The 23,543-nt window shown below is 40.5% G+C and overlaps 1 pseudogene; it reads right to left on the reverse strand.

Annotated features, from left to right (window-relative positions):
• Positions 1–1,665: 1,665 nt before the first annotated feature.
• Positions 1,666–23,338, reverse strand: LOC147603916 (uncharacterized; annotated as a pseudogene).
• Positions 23,339–23,543: the final 205 nt, after the last annotated feature.

The following is a 23,543-nucleotide window of genomic DNA, read 5'->3' on the forward strand; positions in this document are numbered from 1 at the left end:
ATAATACTACCAAGTGTGAGTGGTGCCCAAAAACACCAAATTGGATTTGTGGAACCCCTTAGGTACTATGCAGGCACACTTAAAGCACCCTGCATAGTACCAAAATTGATCCATAGTACCAAATTGGCTATTTCTCTGTATACTTCACAGTACCATAATTGGAAGCTTAGTACAAAATTGGATACTTTTTTGGATACAAAGAGCGCCATAATTGGTACTATGCATCTAGTTTGGTACTTTTCAGTATCCTCTAAAAGCACCAAATCTGTTTCCAAAACCCATTTTGGTATTATACTACCAAGTGTAAGTAGTGCCCAAAAAAACCAAATTGGAGCTGTGGCACACCTTAGGTACTAACCAGGCACACTTAAAGCACCCTGCATAGTACCGAACTTGATCCATAGTACCAAATTGGCTATTTCTCTGCATACTTTACAGTATCATAATTGGATGCTTAGTACAAAATTGGATACTTTTCTGGATATAAAACGCTCCAAAATTGGTACTATGCATCCATTTGGTACTTTGCAAGATACATTGAAAGCACCAAATCTGTCTCCAAAACCTAATTTGGTAAACCTAATTTGGTATTACACTACCAAGTGTGAGTGCTTCTCAAAAGTGCCAAATTGAGACTGTGCTTCCGTACTCTTGGACATTGCACTACCAAGTGTGAGTGCTTCTCAAAAGTGCCAAATTGAGATTGTGCTTCCTTACTCTTGGACATTGCAACCAAAAGTTGTACCGTGAATCTTGTTGGGTACAATGCAAAATTCAGAGACGTGCCAAATTTAATCCTATGGAGGTGGAATTGGTACCTACAATGATACTATTATGGAGCTGGGAATTCAAACAATGGTAAGTACTTGGATATGGGAATTGGTACCTACAATGATTGCAGTACCAAATTGGTACTTATGGCCTAGAGTGATTGCTGGTAAAAAACTAGCAGTTTGGTACTGAACAGCCAAGCTTTCAGTGCTGCCCAAAGACTACAAATTTTGAACTATTCCAACAGAAATCAAGGCCACCATGGATTGCATTGTAGCAAAAACATATTACGTGAGAGTCATCTAGAAGATGAATTGGATGTTTGATGACACATTTTGCCTCGATCCTCTGCTTACAAATATCCTTTTTGTTTGGTGAAACTCTCGTCTCAGATTTCCAAAAAGCGGTCACCAAATCTCTAGTTTCACTTGTGATACTTGTATACAAAGGCAATTGTCTGTGACAAGCACTAAGTGGCAACACTTCATTCTCATCTTTCGTTTCCAGTCGACTGCTTGCTGCCGCTATATTCCGTCGATGAACACCCAAGACAGCAGCAATTTTGGACTGGTTCACTAACATTGTTCTCTGATCACCATTGTTCAGTATCATCATCAAAGAGGCTCTCTTTACAAACAGCTCACTTGCAGAGTGAGGTACTTTCAATTGAGTCAATGTGTTGCGAACGTTGGAAAGAAGACTCGATTGCACATCCGAACTCCTCAACTTGGAAAACGGTTGATGATGCATGAGCTGCTCTAGAATTTCCTGTTGTTCTACTGTTGTTAGTCCTTGGGTCTGTCGACACCAACATCTAGCCATGGCTTTGCATATATTGTTCCTTGACCTGGTTCTTGAAAGGCTACCTTCCCTAGCAGGGTTGCGCTCCTTGCATCATTGCTCACGCTTCTTTTGCGCCCAATAGCCCCGGAGAAATTCTTGGTTGCCGACAGGTTCGTGAGCAGCTTGGGTTTCATTGATAGTATCCTCTGTAAATGCAGGTATCCCTGACTCAAGGTTAGTGAAGGAATCACACTCAACCTCCAGCATCGTCTCTGTAAATATGCTGATGGCCTGAGCTGCCATGTTTATACAGAGAGAGAGAGGGCTATGGTGTTCCATAGGGGATAGAGGATGTGCAGGAGAGAGGTCTGAGAGAGAGAGAGACAGACAGACAGACAGAGAGGGGAGGTCTGAGAGAGAGAGAGAGGGAGAGAGAGAAATCTGCTTCCTTGCGTCTGCACCCACGTCTCCACCCACGTCTATCTGTTATGGGACGTTTCAAAAAAAAGACTAAAGTATAACACCTCAGGGAATTTTCACAGCCTAATATTTCTCCTTTATTTCCTTTTTGCCCTCTTTTTCTTTACTCTCGTTCTACCAAGCCTAGGTGGTGTCAAGGACAACCAATTTTGTACCACCATCCCTTACTTTCGCCCAGATAGCTTTTTATGACCCTTGTGGCCACATCCAATTGCAGAGATGGTAGTGTACGCTCCCATTGACGAATGGAGGAAACGGTTTTCGACGATACTATTACAAGGGGAGACGTAGACTCATCGGTTTTTTGTTGGGTGTTGACAAGAGTAGGTGTAGAGCATGTAGAAACTTCTATATGAGTGTGTGCCTGGCATGAGGAGCTAGAAGCTTCATGTGGCTCCCCCCTTCCTGAGCTAGGTGGTAATGATCGATATCGTTTGGGAATCCAAACTAACTTTGGAAGAAGTGGTGTGGAAGAAGTGGTGTGGAGCACTCTGTTACCTTTCCCTTACCACGGTCTTGAATTGTCATTGGGGTGGCAACAATTGTTTGCAAGGTTTTACAGGTGATGTAGAGGGATTCAGCTTATGTTAGGGACCCAAATCTGGTCATTCCTCTCGTAGTACCCTTGGGCTACTAATAATTTTTTAGGGATCCATCGCGATGTTACATTGCCCTTTCTCGGGTGGGTAGCTGCTTTCCTTTTACGAGGCTTCTTGGTGGCTGAACGAGATTGAGCAAGGGAAGTAGCTATTAACGAAGCTTTTGGAACCCATTTGTATGTGTTTTTTGGCATAGTAAGCGGAGCTTTAGAGACCACCCTGCATGTTTCCACTCTTGGCGTTGAAGCGTTAGAGAGGTGGCAAACAATCAAAGATGGTTTTGCCACTGGACTTTGTGATTTTTCATTATCTAGCATTTGAGTGGATGACTTAGGTGCGGGATTTTGAGCGGTCAGACCTAGTGTTGGTTCTTGCGTTGTGACTCGTCTAGTTGCCCAATCGATATTGCACTTGGTGGCCATCATCCATTTGCGCCCTAAGTTTACAATCCCTTCCATGGTACCCGCAGGCATAACCAAAAAGCTTTGAATTACGGTCCCCTTATCATAGGCAACCGGAGTGTGCAGAACTCCTGAGACAGGGGTTTTTTTCTTGTTGATTCCTTGAACTTGGATAGCACTCTTGGATAAAGGTGGTTTTCCAAGTTGACACCACACGCCATATGATAGCAAATTGTGTTGAGCTCCTGTATCCAATAATGCATTATACAGCACCTCCCCGTAAGGACTCTGTAACTCAATTGGGTATCTTAGGCGGGTCAGTTCCAGTGCATCCTCCTCTGCTTCCTCAAAAAATACTTGCGTAATTCCCAAGTTGGCTTCTCGTTGTCGCCTAGCACACTGTTGACGTTCTTTGGCTTCAATTCTTGCTTGTATCTTTTTAAGCTCAGCTTGTTCTTTAGCTACCTTCTTTTGATGGATTTCATGTAACTCCTCTTGGCTCAGGGGGTCATAGTACCTTTTGAATTTACTCCCATTAAGGAATCCAATGGTTTCAACTCCGTCGAGAGTCTCCACTCTGATGGTACCTTGCGGGGTAATTTCACATACTCTATATGGTCCCTTACCAGCATATTTGAGCTTCTTCTTTTCGTTATGCACTCCATACATCAGGACTTTATCTCCAACCTTGATGTCCTTGTCCTTCAGGTGGCGATCAAACCATTTTTTCCCTCTATCCTTCTCCACAAGGGCATTGTATACAGCCAATTGTCTTTCTTCGTTTAGCCGCTCAAGGATATATAGACGCTCTACTAAGGGATTACCATCCCAACCCTCTTGAGTAGCAACACGAAGACTAGGAATGACAAATTCCCACGGCATGACTGCTTCTTGGCCATATACCATTTTGAATGGTGTGCAGCCACTTTGTATGCAGTACAATAGGCCCATAAAGCTGTCGCGTAAGCTTTAGATCCCAATCCGTGCGATGAGCCTCAACTGTCTTTGTCAAAACAGAGATTAATGTCTTGTTTGTACTCTTGGCTTGGCCATTTGCTTGTGGATAATAAGGAGTAGATTTATGATGGGATATCATGAAATTTGTTGTGAGCTCCTTAATCACGTCATTTATAAAATGCGTCCCATTGTCGCTCACAAGTTCAAAAGGACAACCAAAGCATGTGATTATATTTTCAAAGAGGAACTTGGCTGTTGTCCTCGCATCTGCCTTACGTGTCGCTTTCGCTTCAGCTCATTTGGTCATATAGTCAGTGGCCACAATAATATAGCGAGATTGTGTGTTTCGGGCCACTGGGCTAATTGGACCTACAAAGTCTAAACCCCACTTTTCAAATGGTTGGTTTACTTTAATTGGATGTAGGGGCATCTGATCTTTCCATTGGGGTTTCTTGTATCATTGGCATTCATCGCAACCCTTCACAAAGAGTGATGCATCTTGGAACATAGTGGGCCACCAATACCCTGATTGTAAGATCTTTCGTGTAGTTAAGTCTCCTGAGAAGTGACCACCGGCTACGCCCATATGTGCCTCTTGCAATGGTCGAGCTATCTCGGCGAAGAATAGAATAAATCTTCGATAATAATTAACGTGGCCCATAAAGCATTGGACTCCCTTATAGTTGGTGGGTGGGGGTAATTCTAGAATGACCTTGATTTTACTCTCGTCACTGGAAATCCCATTTTTGGACACTATATGCCCTAAGATAACTCCGTGTTTAACCTAGAATTGGCATTTGAAAGGATTCAATGAGATGCGATATAATCTACACCTTTCAAATATTTTTCGTAAACACATCAAGTGCTCGTCCCAAGAGGAATGAACACAAAGATCATCTAAGAAAGCTTCACAGAAGTCCCTTAGATATTCCTTAAAGGCGTGTTATCAATCGTTGGAATGTTGCAGGTGCATTGGTCAAGCCAAAAGCCATGACGTGAAAGGCAAACACTCCAAACTCCGTGATAAATGCTGTTTTAGCTTGGTCCTCGACTGCAATTGTGATCTGATTGTAACCCGAGTACCCATCTAAAAAGCTATATGCCTCCTTGCCTGCCACTCTTTCAAGCACATGTTCAGAATATGGCAAGGGGTAATGATCCCTTCTAGTGGCTGCATCATTAACCTTTTTGAAATCCTCTTGTACAATCTTTGCGTACTTAAGATTCATTGGGTAGGGACATTGCTGGACTGGTTTAGTAGTGCTAATCATTGGAATCGTGTGTTTCACCACCGAGGGTGGAACACCCTTCATATCATGATATGTCCAAGCAAATATGTCCTTGAATTCTTTAAGAAGCTTCGTAAGTGCAGCTTTCGTGTGTTTCACCACCGAGGGTGGAAGACCCTTCATATCATGATATGTCCAAGCAAATATGTCCTTGAATTCTTTAAGAAGCTTCGTAAGGGCAGCTTTCCGCCTTGGTGAGGTCTTGAGCAATAAAAACTAGTTTAGACTCCTCACCCGGATCTACAAAGTCTATCTCCTTAACTACCGCAGGGCCATCGTAGACACCGCTACTCCCATTGGTAGACGTTCGTTGGGCTTTTGTGTAGACCACTTTACGTTCCCCTGTGGTAAATGATTTGAAATTATCGGGTGCGGGGTGTAAGTCTACTGGTTCTTGTTGTGCCAGGCTTTCCTTCAATTTCGCTTCCTTTTGTTGAGCCAACTCTTGGTTTTGCCGCCTTCTTGCAGTACGACTTAGTTTTGGCTTCTCATCAATTTCTAATTGGGCGACGTCATGAGGTTGCGAAATACACCACATGATACATTGGAGGTATTGTCCCCAATTATCTGCTAACTTTCAATGAGCATCAATGGCTCCTACATAACTAAGCCATTCTGCAATGGATCTTTCCTTGTTTATTGAAGTGCGTACATTAGCTCGATAGCATTGGCGCTTATGTCTCATTTTCTTCTTACCAAGTTTTTGATTTTTGTTTCTGTCAGATTCGAACTCACTTGGTCGATCCTCACTTGTGTCCCCTTCACTTTCGGATGAACTGCAGGAGGTCACCATCCTAGGCCTTGAGCACCTTGCTTCCACATTTGGGTGAATATTTGATTCATCCCCCCCATTAGGCTCAGAGTCAGTTTCTTCCTGAGATTCATACTCAGAGTTACATGGGTCAAAGTCTTCGCTACTTTCAGTGTCACTGGAGTTTCTCGCTTTCTCGCCATCAGGAGTCAAGTGCATAACACCTATCATGTTTATTGGCACTAACGGTGGCATATCTTGCCCCCCTCAGGTGTTACCCAACTTGTGCCTCTATTTTCCCATGTGTCTATGGTTGCCGCTACGTGTACCCAATCCACGTTATCCGACTCAGTCATACCCGGTAGGACATCCATATAAGGAGAATCTTTTCCATCATCAGTCTCTTTTTTGCATATATAGCAATACCTTAATGGGGCGGAGTGAATAGTGGTATCCGATCTATTATCAATGATAACCTTGCTTCTTAAAGGATGTGCACGACCATTCTCAAGATCAACTCGAATGACAGAGTCCTGGAATTGTAGATAGACATGGTTTTTCGACCAGTCATGCACCATTTGTGCTTCCCTCATGAAAGGACGTCCTAAGATCATTTGATATGACATAGGATGCTTGGAGAAATCCATTACAATGAAGGTATGTCGTACCTTGTATCCCAGAACCTTGATCTTAAGGTCCCTTAACATTCCAATAGGTTTAGCAATAGTTCCGTTTGCCATTTTAACCACTATGTTTGTGACTTCGAGGTGAGGTCTCCCCATAGATTCCCAACAGTTTTTAGTCACAATGCTCACTCCAGCACCACCATCAAGGATTCCCTTTAGAGTTAATCCCTTGGTAGTAATGGGGAGGGTTGCATTAGATTCGTCACCTTCAAAGTACTGTCCCAACTTGTTCACAGGTATTTCAACGACCGAGTCTTCATCTAGGTTGGGTTGTAGATCCCAATGTTCCCCTTCATCTTGAAGTGTGTCGGGTCTATCCATATTTGCAAATTATGGTAGCCCTGCCTTTAGTTCTCCATTGAGAAATGCCCGAAGAGCTAAGAATAGCTCAGGATCTCCGTATAATTTGGATATGATCGGGGTTCTGATTTCAAAGGACATGAAATCCATTAGCTTAGACACATTCAACGGTACTTTTCGAGACATCGTCCCTTGACTAGGGACTGGTGAAGATGGAATCACTTCCTCTTTGATGGGGTCAGGCATTCCCTCACTAAACATTATTTCAAGCAAAAAGGGTGTTTGTCCACTTCTTGATTTCCTATCCTCACTTTCTTCCCGAATGATACTAGGTATAGCTAACGGTTTATGGTTCCTGTGAGGCTGAACTTGCGTAGGAAACACTATGTCTGGAATTTTGATTTTTCTCGGGTTTGGCTCCAGTTCTCTTTGTGTTTCTTCCACCAAACCCCTTAAGTGTTGCACTTGCTCAATCTCCTCAACTGGGTTTGGGTAAGTTCGAATCTTTTTCTTGAGGATTTTTGGCCCACGTGGCTTGTCTTGGGGAGTCTCAGTCAGTTTGGGTGGTCGAGAGGGCATTAACTAACTTGGTTGTGGGGCTGAGGAAGTTTCCTTCTGTTTCCCCCAATTTATGTATTCGCTTAATTCTCCTTCGTTGAGCTCCCGAGTGGGTTCCTCCCTTAAGGTAGTGGCTTTGGTCCCCATGGTTTCTATTGAATTGGAATCATCTTCAGGATCATTCATATACACGGGGTCGTCTCCTGTCCCTATGTTAGTCTTTGAACTAGGCTTGGAGCTTGTGGCATTAAGCGATCTCTTCCGCCGTGTTTTCTTTTTCTTTGCCTGAGCGATTGATGCAGTATCCCTCTCTTCAAGAATGTAGTTTTGATTTTGAAGCATTGACCGTGTAACTACATTCGCGGGTACAACGGGTGTGGTTCATCGTGCTTGGTTGGTGACCTCAACCAAATTCAATGGCGTAATCTTGGGTGCATTAGGATTATGTGGACATTGAGCAATCAAATGATCTATGCCACAACGATTACATGTATCGGCATTCCCGATGTGCTCCCTTGATTTGGTTGCATCTGAGTAGCGATCTTCTATAGGGCACTCCGCTACACGATGCGGTCCACCACACTCGTAGCATTGAAGAGGTGGTCTCCTCGCCAAGGTATTAAGGTTTTGCCCTCTTGTGGCAAGAGCAGCCGCTTGATATACAGGCTTGACTTGCCCGAAATGATCCTCCATGTAGTACTGGGGAATCATTTCAAACGTATCAATCCCATATGGAGCAATGGGGTCTACTCCTCTTCATAATCCCCACACGCACTATGTGACTCACAACCCATCTGGTTTATTGGGGTAATCCTTGGATGTGGAGATTGTGGTCCTAGCACTGACGGTGGTAACGGCACAGACTGGACTACATTCGGATTCCTTGGAACTATGTGCTGTGACGGTTGCTCGACAGGTTGTGCAGGCATCAGCACGGGTACTTAAGGTGTGTTTGACCAGGCTAGTGGTGCCTGATTTGCCAACATTCACTTAAGTAGGCAATCTTTAGATTGATGGCCATACTTACCACATGCATTGCAATTCCCATTGAATTTGACTCTGAATGTGGGACATTCACTCGTGCTATGTGGTCCTAAGCAAACCGAACACCATTGTTGCTCTCTTCTTGGGTACATATGGCTATTTTGAGGAGCTCGATTATCCCTAAAGTATTCTTGGAGAGCCTTAGTAAGGTTAGTCACAAACGTTTTGGATATCTTGGGCTCCTTGGCAATAGGTTTTACTATCATTGGCTCGTGCCCAGATACTTGCAAACTAACGGATTTTGTCTCCGAAGACACCTTTTTACCTGCAATCATCAAGTTGTCTTCTAACTGGATTGCATTGGCAGTGATGACTACTTCCCACGTTGTAAGACCTCTAATGACTAGGCCATTGTATATGTCCTCGTGGCGCAGTCCTCGAATGAATCTATCAAGCAGTCGGTTGTTATTGAAGCATTCATCGAGAGTGCAGTGAGAATTTAAGTGCTTCAATCGACTTGTAAAGTCTCTCACTGACTTCCCTTCCTCGTGTTTAGCTTTTTGGAGTTGAGATGCTACTCCCCAAAGCACACCCTCACGTATGTATTCTTTCAAGAACAATCTCTTGAGAGTGGGGTAGTGAGTGCGCTCTTCAACCCTTAAGGTTTGATACCAATCTCCGGCCTTCCCACTCAAGGTTAAGCCTAGGGCTTTGCACTTATGCAGCTCATTGTGCTCTTCCAAGGAATCACACACGTGTTCAAAGACTTCAATGTGCTTCCTAACATCCTCGATACCACCACTGAAGTTTTGAGTGAGTTTAGCCACTTGTATTGCCTTGCTTCTAGGTTCTCTCTCAGGCATACCCCGCATGGTTTCTGCAATAGATCGTTCGATCGTCTGAGCAAACGCTGCGAGATCACCTAGGTGAGCAGGCATAGCTGGTGGAGGAACTTCTGGGATAGCTTAGCTGATAGGAGTTGGCGTTGGTCTGGGTATGTTGGCAAATGGCATAGGATATGATATGTGGCTAGGCCTAGCTCCTCTGCAAAAGCCTATTTGCTTGTGGAGGAAAGGGTGAGGGCTTTATCCCACATGCTCACTTTACTCCTTGGGGAGTGGGCTACATATAGGGCATAACTTCCCATAAGCTCTCACTTGAAAGAAAGCTATGGAGGCTCACTCTCCTATATATATATATCAAAAGATCGAGACCGGGGTCGGGGTCAATTGGGGGTTTTTCTTTTCAAAATTTTTTTCTCCAATTAAAAAATCTTTCCTCTCCACACGTTTGGTTTTTCTTCTTTTTTTAAAAAAAATAATTTTTTATTTTTATTTATTTATTTAAAATTAATTTTTTCTTTTTTTCTTTTTTTTAGATAAGTTTTCTAGGGTTTCTTTCTAGGGTTCAGCCTTGGCCGCGGCGCAGTTCGCACACAGCACAGGTCTGGGGATTCAAAAACCCCCCCTCACACGTAGAAAACCAGATAACAGAACGCACGCCCACACGCGGAGCGGAAAAATAACAAAAGAAACAGAAATGCAGAAGAGACAACTTGCAGAAACAGATTGCAAAACACGGAAACACCTCAACAACAAACACACAGTCGCTTTCCTACAGTGTAAATTAAACTTCACACAGCAGCCCGAGCTGCAAACTGGAGCTTGGTGCAGGGGCAACTCCCCGATAGCGACGCCAAAAATGTGCGCTTTTGCTGCACAGGTAGCTGGGGACTTGTCGAACACCGTATGCGAGCCACGAATGGCTACAAGCATACAACCAGGAAAGCAAGCTCAAACAGAACGCGAAAGGTGTGTCACTCACCGCTCAACCGCCGCCTTGAAGGATTCCCGCGTCGCAGTGAAGAAGGAGCCGCCGTCACCGCTCTACCGCCTCTCCCCGCCGCCGTGCCACTACACAGTGCTCGATCGCTCTCTCACTCTCACTCTCTCTCTCTCTCTCTCACACGCAGGAGAAGGAAACCAAGGAGATAAGGCAAGAGCACTCTTGTATTCACAACACATGAGAATGAGGGTTTTAGGGTTACATTTGGCTCTTATAGGCCGTTTACACATGGGCGCCCATACATGGCCGACCGATCCTAACCCTTACCCTGCTGATATTCAAGGTGCACCTCTCATCGGCGATCACCCAATCCCTTTATCCTTAACATATGGTGCCGACAAGCCCGGCCCATGACTCAGAATATTTAAATTAATGACGTAAAACATAGTACGTCTAAATGTCCATCATAGGTTAACACTAACCAAGCAAACTGATTCTAGAATTTTCCAGATCAGTTTGGTCACTTTTTGACCATTTTTAGGTCAGTTTACTTTTTGACCATTTTTAGGTCAGTTTAGCTTACTTTTTGGTTCTAGTTGAAATAGGAGAGAGGAGAGATAAAATATCTCATTATTTGAGAGTTTAAAGCTCCACCACACATGTGAAATAGGCACCTCCTTCATGGGGGAAGCCCATAGCCTCAAGTATCTACAGCTCAAATCTCATCCCTAATGGTTGCTCCACGCATGCGCTACAGTCAAAAAACCAGGTTGCTCACTTGATAGCCATTAAAGCTTCAAAATCAAGTGTCCTTTTTGCACTAATCCTCTCCTCTTAGTTTCAAATCTCTTAAGTGCTTCTTGAAGTGTTCTCCTCCAGATTCTCTGATGTTGTGGGCATACACCATATCAAGCTTCATCAACATCTTCAAGTACACAAAGCTTCTCAAAGTGTGCTTATAAGCACTAATAGTGTTAATTAACACTAATGAGGCTACTAATCCAGCAAATGGGAGCTATTCCAAAGTGTTTCTAAAAACTAAGAGTGTTCTTAAACACTAATGGTGAATCTAATCACTAATGCAAGTGTCATTAGACGCTAAAAATGTGCTCTTAAGCACTAATAGTGTTGCTAAACACTAATGGTGATCCTAATCACCAAACAAAGTGTTCTTTGATACTAATAAAGCTAATCTCCATCAGAATTAGTGGTTGGGCACAAACCCTAATTGCTAAACCATAAAATTCACCATCTTAATCTCCTTTTTTTATGCAACATCCTTGGCTTGATTGAGGGTTGTTGCACTCTCATAAGCCTTTCTCTTTCTACTTAAGCCAAAACATCACAAATTTTTGGTTTTTTCTTCTTCATAAATCAGCCCATTACTCTCTAGTAATCTCCTCAATACCCAATGTCAAAGGACAACACCCAAATTAATAAGTTCTCAGGAGAGGGCTTCCACGCTTGGCAAGTCCTTGTCAAGCAGTACAAGATGATGTCCAAAGGTTTTTGGCCATTCATCTTCGGCACTAAGGTTATTGATCAAACTAAGGCTGAAGATATTGAAGATGATGAGAGGGCACAAGCCATCATCATGCTTCATCTTGATGAGGCTCTCATTCACCATGTGGACCAGCTTCCGACTCTACAAAGGAGAAATGGGATAAACTTAACAAGCTCTATGGAGCTTGTTAAGTTGGAGTTCTTCTAACTGCAAAGGAGAAATGGGATGAGCTTGACAAGCTCTATGGAGCTCGTGGTGGTAAGAATTCCAAGATCTCACTTAAAATTGAATTTTTTAGCTTGGAACTCAAAGAGGGAGACAGCATTGGAGCCTTCATCTCTCACTTGAAGGGCCTTATGGCTCAACTTACATCAATGAGTGCGAGAATGGATGAAGATGATGCAGTGGGACTGTTTTGCTAAAAGCAGTCAAGAAGGTGTACCCCACCTTATCACCACCCTGAAGAACATACCTAATCCCACCCTTGAAGGAGTCATTCAATCTTGTCTTGATGAAGAAAAGAGGTCAAAGGGAGGAGCTGAATCTTCAAATGCAACAACTTCATCAAATATCGAACAAGCTTTGTCACATCAAGTAATCAAAGTAAGATGTGTCCTTTGCAAAAAGGTGGGTCATTTGGCAAATAATTGTTGGATCAAATATCCCAACAAAATGAAATGTAACAAGTGTAAACAAACGGGACATATCACTTCCAAATGTCCTAACAAAGAGTAGCTAACTTTGTATCAGCCTCTAACTCCACTGAGAAATTATTTTAAATCTCAATGTAACCACACCTATATTCCTAACCTTGTATGCCTAATGTTATAAAGACATCCTATGTCCAATACCACCTATTCTAATTTTTTCATAGTTGGTATTGAGGGGGGGTATTAAGAGACTAAGGTTATGTAAAAGGGGAGGAGAAGGGTGTGTGTGTGAATGGACTTATGGTCCACTAGCTCACCTATTTAAAGGTGGAGCTAGAAGGCATTTTATGAGCATAAAGCTTAGTTATATTTTGAGCAACTTAATAAGCAAGATCTTTTCTTGTATTTTGTGAGTCTCTCTCCTCCACATATTTGATCTAGCATGAGCACCACGAAATTCTAACATGCTAGCACCCCTGAATTTGTTACGCGGTGGGGACAGGGATCTCACAGCTAGTATTAGAGCAAATTGGCTAATGAGGATCAACTGAGAAGCCAAGAATGTCATAAATTTATGAAGTAGCAGTAAAAGATTAAAATTTTGTGATGAAACTCATACAAATTGATATTCAGAATGAAATTCCTAAATTGATAATTGGGTCTTCAGATAGAAGTACTGCAATTGTATGGAATCCCTGACTTGCTTGAGGCCTAGACATGATGTATTTACCTTATAGTTCCAAGGGCCGTGACTACTCGTATATACCGAGGGTATAACTGTAGCTCTTTACTAGTAGTATATACGAGTAAATCTAAGATCTTGAAATTATAAGCAAAAATACTATCCAGATGATGAATTCGAATGTGGTTGATATGATTTTAAAATTCTGATTGAGAACTAATGAGTTGAATTGGATTCTAATTAAAAAATTATGATTCTTGAATTTTTGGTTGAAAAGCGATAAACTGAGCAAAACCACAATGAGGATGAATGGGATGAGTCCCTCTGTTGATGTTCATAACTAAAATGACGTTAATGACTTCAGCAAATCACTATGAGATTAGTGGATTGTGCTGACAGATTGCTGCTGTTAACACTTGACCCAGTGGATCAAGTTAAGGGATGACAAATTAAAAATAAAAATAAAAAATCCCCCATGGAGGACTGTACCAAAGCGAGCACCATCACCTTTCAAAAGGTTTTTAGTTCCCAGAAGGTGATTCCAACCTTCCACCACCTAAGAGATATCAGGGTCAATTCCAGGATAGGGGAAGTTCCAGAATAGAAGAAATGTCCTTTTCTCGAAACTCAATCCCCTGGAATTCAACTACAGAAGTTCCACCCTTGAATAAGGGAGTGAAATGCTATAACATTCAAGGATTTGGACATCGCAGTATGGATTGTCCAACTCCTTTTGGATCAAGGTTTTCAGGATAGGGAAATCAGGGATCAAGATTCCAGACTCCTGCTCCTTCCTTCCAGAGTAATCAAGTTTTTACTCGCCAAATTCAGGGAAATCCCAGAGGTAGACCCTCTAACCAACCCGCAGTTTCAAACCAAAGTAATGCAAGACCTCTGCCTCAGGATAGGGGAAGTCAAAGAGAGTTATCCCAAACTGACCGTCCACTTCCAAGGCAGTAACGCTAGAAGTGATTGAAGAAGAAGAAGAAGATGATGAAAGAGATCATACTCCACCTACGAGATGAGGATATCTCCCGTTTTTTTAAGTGGGGTAGGATGTAAGATTCCTCCCCAACCCTTCAAGATGTCCAATTTCTCCCCCTATAATCAACCCCCCTTTTCAGAATAATAACAGATCTTGTTTCTACCTATTTTGACTTAGAGAGAGAAAATGTTCTAGAGAGAGGTTATTCAATTTTTAGATATTTTTGATGGAAAAATATCTCTTCTTATTAAAATAAATTCCCTCAAAATAGAAGTTCAAAAAGAATTTCAGAAGGTGCATTAATAATTTATAATCTGTTCAAAAGGCCTTAGCCTAAGGGTCCAGATTTTTTGAAAATTTTAGATTAAGGTTCTAAGGGGCCAATTAGATTAATCCAAATGTAGGGAGGAGATAAATTGAAGAAATAAAGAAAATCCCCCCAAAAATGAGTAAATACTCACATAAGATGAAGAGTTGACTAAGGACAAGGTTATTAGTTAAAAAAGAAGAGATATTTAGAGGAAATGATGCATTTTTGACACCTCAGTGTGGGGGAATTCCCCTCATGAAGGAGGCGCCTATTTCACATGTGTGGTGGAGTTTTAAACTCTCAAATAATGAGATATTTTATCTCTCCTATTTCAACTAGAACCCCAAAAAGTAAGCTAAACTAACCTAAAATGGTCAAAAAGTGACCAAACTGATCTGGAAAATTCTAGAATCAGTTTGCTTGGTTAGAGGCTCACTTTTTCATATAAATAGAAGCCTCCCCCTTTGTAAAAGTTTAATAGTGTTTTATGCACTGTTACTCTACTCCTCCTCCTCAGAGCCAAAAACATTGAATTCATTGATAATTCACTTGTTTTTTACTATTTCCTCTACAAAGAATTGGTGGCCACTCTTGATCCAAGCAAGAGTAGAATCCTCAATCCATCAAGCAAAAGGATAGCTCACAAAACTCCATGTAAGTTAGAAATTCTACTTTTTTCTAATTCTATTCTATGGTTTATAATTTCTTGCTTCTTTTAAATTAAAATTGGATGTTATGCCTTGATGGAAAGGCTTCCCCCTTCTCTTCATTGAATTCAGCCCTTCTTTATCCAAGATGTGTAATCAATTCAATAGAGTTAAACTTTTTGTATTGTTCGCTCTTAAAAAAATGAGAATTGATTAGATTAGAGTGCTAAATTCATCTTGGGTTAAATTCTAAGCAGAATTAGAATGCAAAAATTGAAAAATGGCCAGCCATACAAAGGAGGTTATGGCAAAATTTTCTTAAATTTTGTAGAAATAAGTTTTATCTTTATGTTATTCAAAAAGAGTAATCCCCTTCGTTTGTGTATTCTAAAAGTGTTATTTTCATTCTATGCATAGAAAAATGCATATTGGATATATTTTTATTATAAAAGTGTAATTTTTATTAGATTCAAATTCTATGCATAGAAAGATAAATATTGGATATTTTTTATTATAAAAGTGTGATTTTAATTAGATTTAAATTCTATACATAGAAAAATGCATATTGGATATTTTTTTATTATAAAAGTGTGATTTTCATTAGATTTAAATTCTATGCATAGAAAGATGCATATTGGATATTTTTTTAATTATAAAAGTGTGATTTTCATTAGATTTAAATTCTATGCATAGAAAGATGCATATTGGATATTTTTTTATTATAAAAGTGTGATTTTTATTAGATTTAAATTCTATGCATAGAAAAATGCATATTGGATTTTTTTATTATAAAATTGTGATTTTCATTAGATTTAAATTCTATGCATAGAAAGATGCATATTGGATATTTTTTATTATAAAAGTGTGATTTTCATTAGATTTAAATTCTATGCATAGAAAGATGCATAAAGGAATCCATTTTTATTTCAAAAGAGTTATTCTGATTTTATGCATAGAAAGATGCATAAAGGAATTCATTTTTATTTCAAAAGAGTTATTCTCATTAATTTTGATTTTATGCATAGAAAGATGCATAAAGGAAATTCGTTTTTATTTCAAAAGAGTTATTCTCATTAATTTTGATTTTATGCATAGGAAGATGCATAAAGGAATTCGTTTTTATTTCAAAAGAGTTATTCTCATTTTATGCATAGAAAGATAAAGGAATTCGTTTTTATTTCAAAAGAGTTATTCTCATTTTATGCATAGAAAGATGCATAAAGGAATTCATTTTTTTTTCAAAAGAGTTATTCTCATTAATTTTGATTTTATGCATAGAAAGACAGGAATTCGTTTTTATTTCAAAAGAGTTATTCTCATTAATTTTGATTTTATGCATAGAAAGATGCATAAAGGAAATTATTTTTATTTTGAAAGTGTTATTTTTCTTAAAATTAAATTTATGCATAAATAGATGTATTAAAGGATTTTTATAAAAGTGTTATTCCCACTGAAGTTGATTTTTATAAAAGAATGAATGGATAGATAGATGTGATGTGATGTGAATCAGATAAATGTGAATAAATGGATGGATAGATGTGATGTGAATGAGTGAATAAATGGATGGATAGATGTGATGTGAATCAAATAAATGTGAATGAATGGATGGATAGATGTGATGTGAATCAGATAAATATGAATGAATGAATGGATAGATGTGATGTGAATCAGATAAATGTGAATAAATGGATGGATAGATGTGATGTGAATAAGATAAATGTGAATGAATGGATGGATGGATGTGGATGTATGTGAAGAATGGATGTGGATGTATGTGAAAGAATGGATGTGGATGTGGATGTATGTGAAGAAAGGATGTGGATGTATGTGAAGAATGGAAGTGGATGTATGTGAAAGAATGGATCTAGATGTTTGTATGTGAAAGAATGGATGTGGATGTATGTGAAAGGATAGATGTGGATGTGTATGTGATAACTATGGATGTCGATATATGTGGAAGAATATATGTGGATGTGAATGTGATGGATATGAACGAGAATTGAGGCGATGAGATGTGATGTAAATTGGATAGATATAAATGATAAGGGATGTGAATGAATGTGATGGCATGAGAATCGAGATGAGAATGAATGATATGGTATGTGAATGAATGTGATAGCATGTGAATCAAGATGTGAATGAATGATAAGGGATGTGAATGAATGTGATAGCCTGTGAATCAAGATGTGAATGAATGTGATGGCATGTGAATCGGGATGAGAATGAATGGTATGGGATGTGAATGGATGTGATGAGATGTGAATCGGGATGTGAATGAATGAGATGTGATGTGAAATGGATATGATAAGATGCGATGTAAACTGGATAGATGTTAATGAATGTGATGTGATGAGATGTATGGGTAAATACGAGTGGATAAGATATGATAAGGTTAATTGAGGAAAGAAGTGTTGAGATGGAAAATGATGTGATTGGAGGAGAATAGGAATGCATAAGAAATTAATGTGGATTAAGTAATGTAGATTGATGTGGAAAGACGAGAGTTCGTTATAGAAATTGTATTTATGAACTGTTTTTAAATGACTGTTTTATGTCAAGAATGCTGGGGAAGCATTTTGACCGTCTTGTGAATGAGGTCGTGGAGACCTAGCTGATAAAGTTGCCAACAGCTGACAGAGAGTCAATGGAGGACGTCTCGCATAGCAAGGTCGACCGACCTCGGTTTGATTTAAATGGTAAGCTTTCGGTATGGTGGATGAGGGACCAAGGAAGCGGCCTATGTGCTAGGTGACCTGCGAAGGATCCTAGAGGGTGCTGACCATACGGTGCTCGGGCTCTGGGTCACCGAAGATACCCACAAGTATGTCGAGGAAGATATTGGAACAAGGAGTAAGAGTTGTTTTCTGAATTCGGGCATGGATCTGGTTGATTGACTCTTCTGGTCCTCAATGAATGAGTCCATGGCTCTTTTATATGGATCCGTTGGTTGATCTTGCTGATCTTCAACAGAGATTCCATTTTGATATGTGAATATATTGCCGGTTATACTATGAGCTAGGAACTATTGAAAAGGCCCTTGTGTGGACAGCTAGTGAGCGTTCTGGTTGCCAATGATGCCATAGTTACACTGATGAAGGAATGATTGAAAAAAGTATTTAACTGGAGATTTTGAGGATTATAATCAGTGACACAATGGTTTCATTAAATGATTGTTTTGAAAGATAGCTGATTCTGTGAAAAAGGCAATTTCATATTGGGTGTGTAAGTGGTGTGACTAGCTTTAAGTTTGCATGAATATCTGGCTAGGGGGCATGGGAACTCTTTTACCTGGTACCCGAGATAAAACCTGACCAAATTCCTAATTGGATCTCATCACTACAGTGGTTGGGTGGTTGGCTAACCCATGGGACTGGATGGGGTTAGGGTGGACTTATGGATCCCTAAAATGAGACTAAATTTCTATTGGTACGATAGATGAAGTAAATCCTGGATAAAAATTGTTCTATGGAAAAGAATCAATGGCTATGCCTCTCAATGAGGAAAAAAGCGTTGGTCTCTATGATCCAAGTGCAATCTTTCCCTTGATCTGACTATGGGACTTACGGGTTTGGTCAGATCAGATCAGTTAGTTAAGGCTTTTGACTACATTAGAGAAAAGTTATCCTAGAGGAATTGCCTGTGATTTTCGGGATGGAAGTACTGCAATTGTATGGAATCCCTGACTTGCTTGAGGCCTAGACATGATGTATTTATCTTATAGTTCCAAGGGCCATGACTACCCGTATATACCGAGGATATAACTGTAGCTCTTTACTGGTAGTATATACAAATAAATCTAAGATCTTGAAATTATAAGCAAAAATACTATCCAGATGATGAATTCGAATGTGGTTGATATGATTTTAAAATTCTGATTGAGAACTGATGAGTTGAATTGGATTCTAATTGAAAAATGATGATTCTTGAATTTTTGGTTGAAAAGCGATAAACTGAGCAAAACCACAATGAGGATGAATGGGACGAGTCCCTGTGTTGATGTTCATAACGGAAATGACGTTAATGACTTCAGCAAATCACTATGAGATTAGTGGATTGTGCTGACAGATTGCTGCTGTTAACACTTGACCCAGTGGATCAAGTTAAGGTATGACAATTAAAAATCAAAAAAAATTGAAATCCCCCATGGAGGACTGTTCATATGGAAATTTCGGTCTAATAGACCATTATTGTGTTAAAGATATGAATGATATAGGCATAGTTGAGGTTCATTCTGTATCTCTGATGTCTGATCGGAACGGCATCCTCCCTTAGGTTTATCTTATGCTGATAGAAGCTTGGGTCTATGCCTGGCATGTCTGTGTAGGTACATGCAAAGACATCCTTGTATCTACATAACAACTCTTGGAGCTCGTTCTTCATCTGTCCTTCCAGCTTAACACTGACCTTGACAATTTTGGGTTGCTCTGCATTGCCCAGGTTGAACTCTGTCAGTTCATCCTCATGTACTTTGATGCATTTTGTTGTTCCCTATCCTTGCATCTTAAGGCTTCCATCCATTCCTTAACCCCTTGTTCTGACTTTTCATCCTCCTCACGTGTTTGCTCACTAGCCCTGTGTTGAGTTTGGGCTGTCTCCTCCTTGTTCTGACTGTTCATCCTCCTCACGTGTTTGCTCACTAGCCCTATGTTGGTATCCACTGCCTCATCTGTTCTCTACACATTGAACGTGTCTACTGTATATTTTGCCATTATTCCCTCCACGTCCAATTGAAATAATGAAATTAGCTCTAGATTTTCTCTGATGATTCTTTCCTCCTCATCCTCTTTTATTCTTGTAAGGTTCCCCCCTTTCACAAATAGGGAAAACACTTAAGATAGTCCACTAAGTCTTATCTTAAAGAAAATTTCCTACTCATCGACACCTTGACCATACAGAGATTCAAGGATACGATTCATAGGTAAGACCTAGTTCTATCCCGCAGGGGGAGCGCGGTCTTCTAAAATCAAATCACCCATAGGGTAATTGATCACATAAAATGGGCAACTACAAGACTTGATTTCTAGAGGCAACGCTTTTTTCCTCATCCATGCAAGGCACAGCCCCCGCTGGCCTAGTCTTCTAGAATAGAATTGCTCGAGAACCTATTTATCGAATGTAGGGCTTTCACTTAATATGTTGGAAAGCTACCCGACTAATCGAGTCCACCCGTCCGTAGGATGGTGCCATCGGGGCATTCCATCCTCCCACTTTCCACCCTACCCACGCGTCAATTTGTTTTCTAATTTATCCTACCACATTGTTTTTTTTTTACATAAACAAACATGTTCCTTAATTAAGATCCTTTTCACAAGGTTTGTTAAAACAGCCTTTTTCTACAATACAATCATACCAAAGACAAGATTTATAAAAACAAAGTTAAACATGAATCAATTTCATACAAGCCAAAGTGGCTCTCTTATTCTTTTCCTTTATACCGCCAATGATCTAGAATTCGGCCTTCCAGCCTCCACATGCTGGGCAAAACCCTACGGGACCATACACCTCATCGTCAGCCGGCCGCTGGCGAGGACTCAAGCCGGCCTGTCGCCCTCTCAGGCTCCATCGCTCGATCCTCCCGTCCCTCAGAGGGATGTTTGCGCACTAGGGTGGGCTAATTCACCGCACTAGCCTGGGCCCTCAGAACTAGGCAGCATCACAATCACTTGCCTCAATCGGCAAACCTCATTCTCCCAATGGTATGAGGGATACCATGGGCCAACTCCGGGCCTTACTAATGTCTCCGCCGTCTGGCTATACAAGCACAAGAACGGGGCAGCATCAAGGCAGGGAGAAGTTATACCTGTACTTTAATTTAACCAAGATAATAATCCATTTACTCAATTAAACCATAGGACTAGAATCCATGTGACCTTCTTAAGAAAATAATCCTTTTCACAAAGATTTTTGCATTTCAACTTGAGATTGCGATAAGACATTCTTTATTAAGGCATATGCTGTTGTTTAAAAGAATACAAACTTTAAATAGTAAATCAATCAAATAGATCACTGTAACAATCAATAGAGAAGCCGGGGCCATACCTCAATCCCTAAGAATGATATATAATTGAAAAACAAAATATGTATATACCTCATAGAAATTTGTCATTTATCGTTGCCTTTGCTCGTTTATTAACAAGAGCTTTAGAATATAGAGTCTTCTAATACCTTCTCTTATGATTGAAATCATCTAATCATCTCCAAGATTTATCTCCTCTTACTCATATTGTGACTCTTCTCTCTTTCTAAGATCTATGGCAAAATAGCCTTCTCTTACACAGGGCTACGGCATACTATTCTTTCTCTAAAAGAAAAGCTATGGAGTTTTGGTCTCTTCCTCCGAAAGACAATAGCAATCTAAGCTTCTTTTCTGAGATATTAGATAAGAATGAAGGGATATATGCATCTCAAACTCTAGCATTACCTTGAGACTACTTGCTTCCTTCTCACAGTTTTCTCTGTGTAGAGACCCTGACAGAAACAGCAAATTGTTTCGGCTATAACTCTCTGATAAAAACTCAGAATATGGTCATATAACTAGTCAAAAGAACGGGAAGGCATCTGGTCTACAAGCCAACGCGGGCAGAATAGGCAAAAACGTCTGCATATAGCCACAAATGCACTATCTTTAGAAACAGGTTATTTTTCCACATTTTTAGTATGCATGGAGTCTAAATGTGTAAAATTACTCTAAATATGACCTCTTATCACCTAAAATCGAAATTCTATTTTTGGGGATACTTATCTCTTAATAGAACTATTCTTATGTTCTTATTTCTTTTTAGGATTTTTGGAGCTAATATTTTTATTCTAACACTTTTCTAATGTTTCTAGCCTTATTGTCTCACTCTTTCTAATTGCACTCTCTTTTCTTATTGAAATCTATATTAAAAGAGACACATACATACATGGCTTGGGAGGGACCTTACAATTCCATCCAACAGGTTCAATCCTTCCGCATGCAATGGTCTGACCGCCAAATCTATGTCCACCTTAGCTAGTGTGCTAACTCTGATCTTCTTCTTTCCCCTCCTAATGGTGATGCTTTCTCTCAACCAGTCATGTTTGATTTTTCCAATGTCTTATCCATGGTCTACCCAATAGCATGGGAAACGATTCCGAGTTGCCCTCCATACGGAGTACCCAAAAACACAATGGGGAAGTTGCATCTGATTACAGTTATATGTTCTTCTCGAACAAGTCCGAACAGCCTTACTCAACTTTGATTGGCCATGCGCACCAAGAAAGGAGATGGGTGGAACTCGGTGATCCCTAATTCCCTGGCTATTGATTCTAGAAGTATGTTTACTCCTGGCCCACCATCTACAATGGCTCCTTTGATTTCTTTTCCCCTCAGATGTACTGTTATTTGGGGCACCACATTATCTACTTCTGGAACATCCTTTGTCTCCACCACCTGACATTCTGCTTCTTCTGCTGATTCAGCTTCGCTCTGTGAGTGGTTAGAGTTTTTCGTTCGTCCCTTGGGACTCAGTAGCTTCTTGATGAGCTGCTTCTTGTAGAGTTAGGCACTAATGATAGTAGAGCTGATCAAGGGTTATGTCCAGTTTCATGGTTTTGAGATCCTCCCACAAGTCATATTGCTCCTCATTGTTTAGTTTGCTGCTTTGTTGGGCACTTTTCTTTTCTCTCCTCTCTCTTCCTTATGCTTTTTTTGAGGACTCCACCTCTTCTGAGTGTTGAGGTGCTGTTTCAGTCCCTTTTGGGGATACTTTCTTCCCTTGTTCCCTGATTTGTGTCCCACGAGGATCATCTTCTTGCATCAAATTCTTCTGTATGAATGCTTCATCCGGGGTGCCCTTGGTCTTTATTTGATCTTGACCGGGTTGTGCGATTTCTTTCCTGCCCTTGGCTTGTGCATTTTGCACTTCTCTAACTACTTGATCCCTAACCTTCCTTTGTTCCTCCCAATCCAGGGGGGTTTTCTTTTATTCCACCACTTTAGGTGTTAGATGCTCTGCTGCATCTGCCTTTTCCTTTCCCTTTTGGCTTCTGGTGACAACAGCCACCATTGGAGCCAGCGACCCATCATTCAACTGTTTGATTTCTACCAATCCAGGGGGGTTTTCTTTTATTCCACCACTTCAGGTGTTAGATGCTCTGCTGCATCTACCTTTTCCTTTCCCTTTTGGCTTCTGGTAACAAACAGCCACCATTGGAGCCAGCGACCCATCATTCAACTGTTTGATTTCTACCATATTCCCGGTAGGTGGTGTTGCTTCTGCTCAATCTCTAGAGTTTCCTTGAAGCTCCTCTACTGATGTTTTTAATTATATCAGACATTTGATTTTCCGACAATAGTAGCACTAGAATGGACAATGCTGTTATGTCCTGACTTCCGACAATAGTAGCACTAGAATGGACTATGCTGTTGTCCCCACCACCCCTTCCTCTGCTGAACCC

Source organism: Cibotium barometz, chromosome 63, assembly GCF_041138505.1.
Source record: "Cibotium barometz isolate CiBa-2024 chromosome 63, ASM4113850v1, whole genome shotgun sequence".
Classification (NCBI taxonomy): Eukaryota; Viridiplantae; Streptophyta; class Polypodiopsida; order Cyatheales; family Cibotiaceae; genus Cibotium; species Cibotium barometz.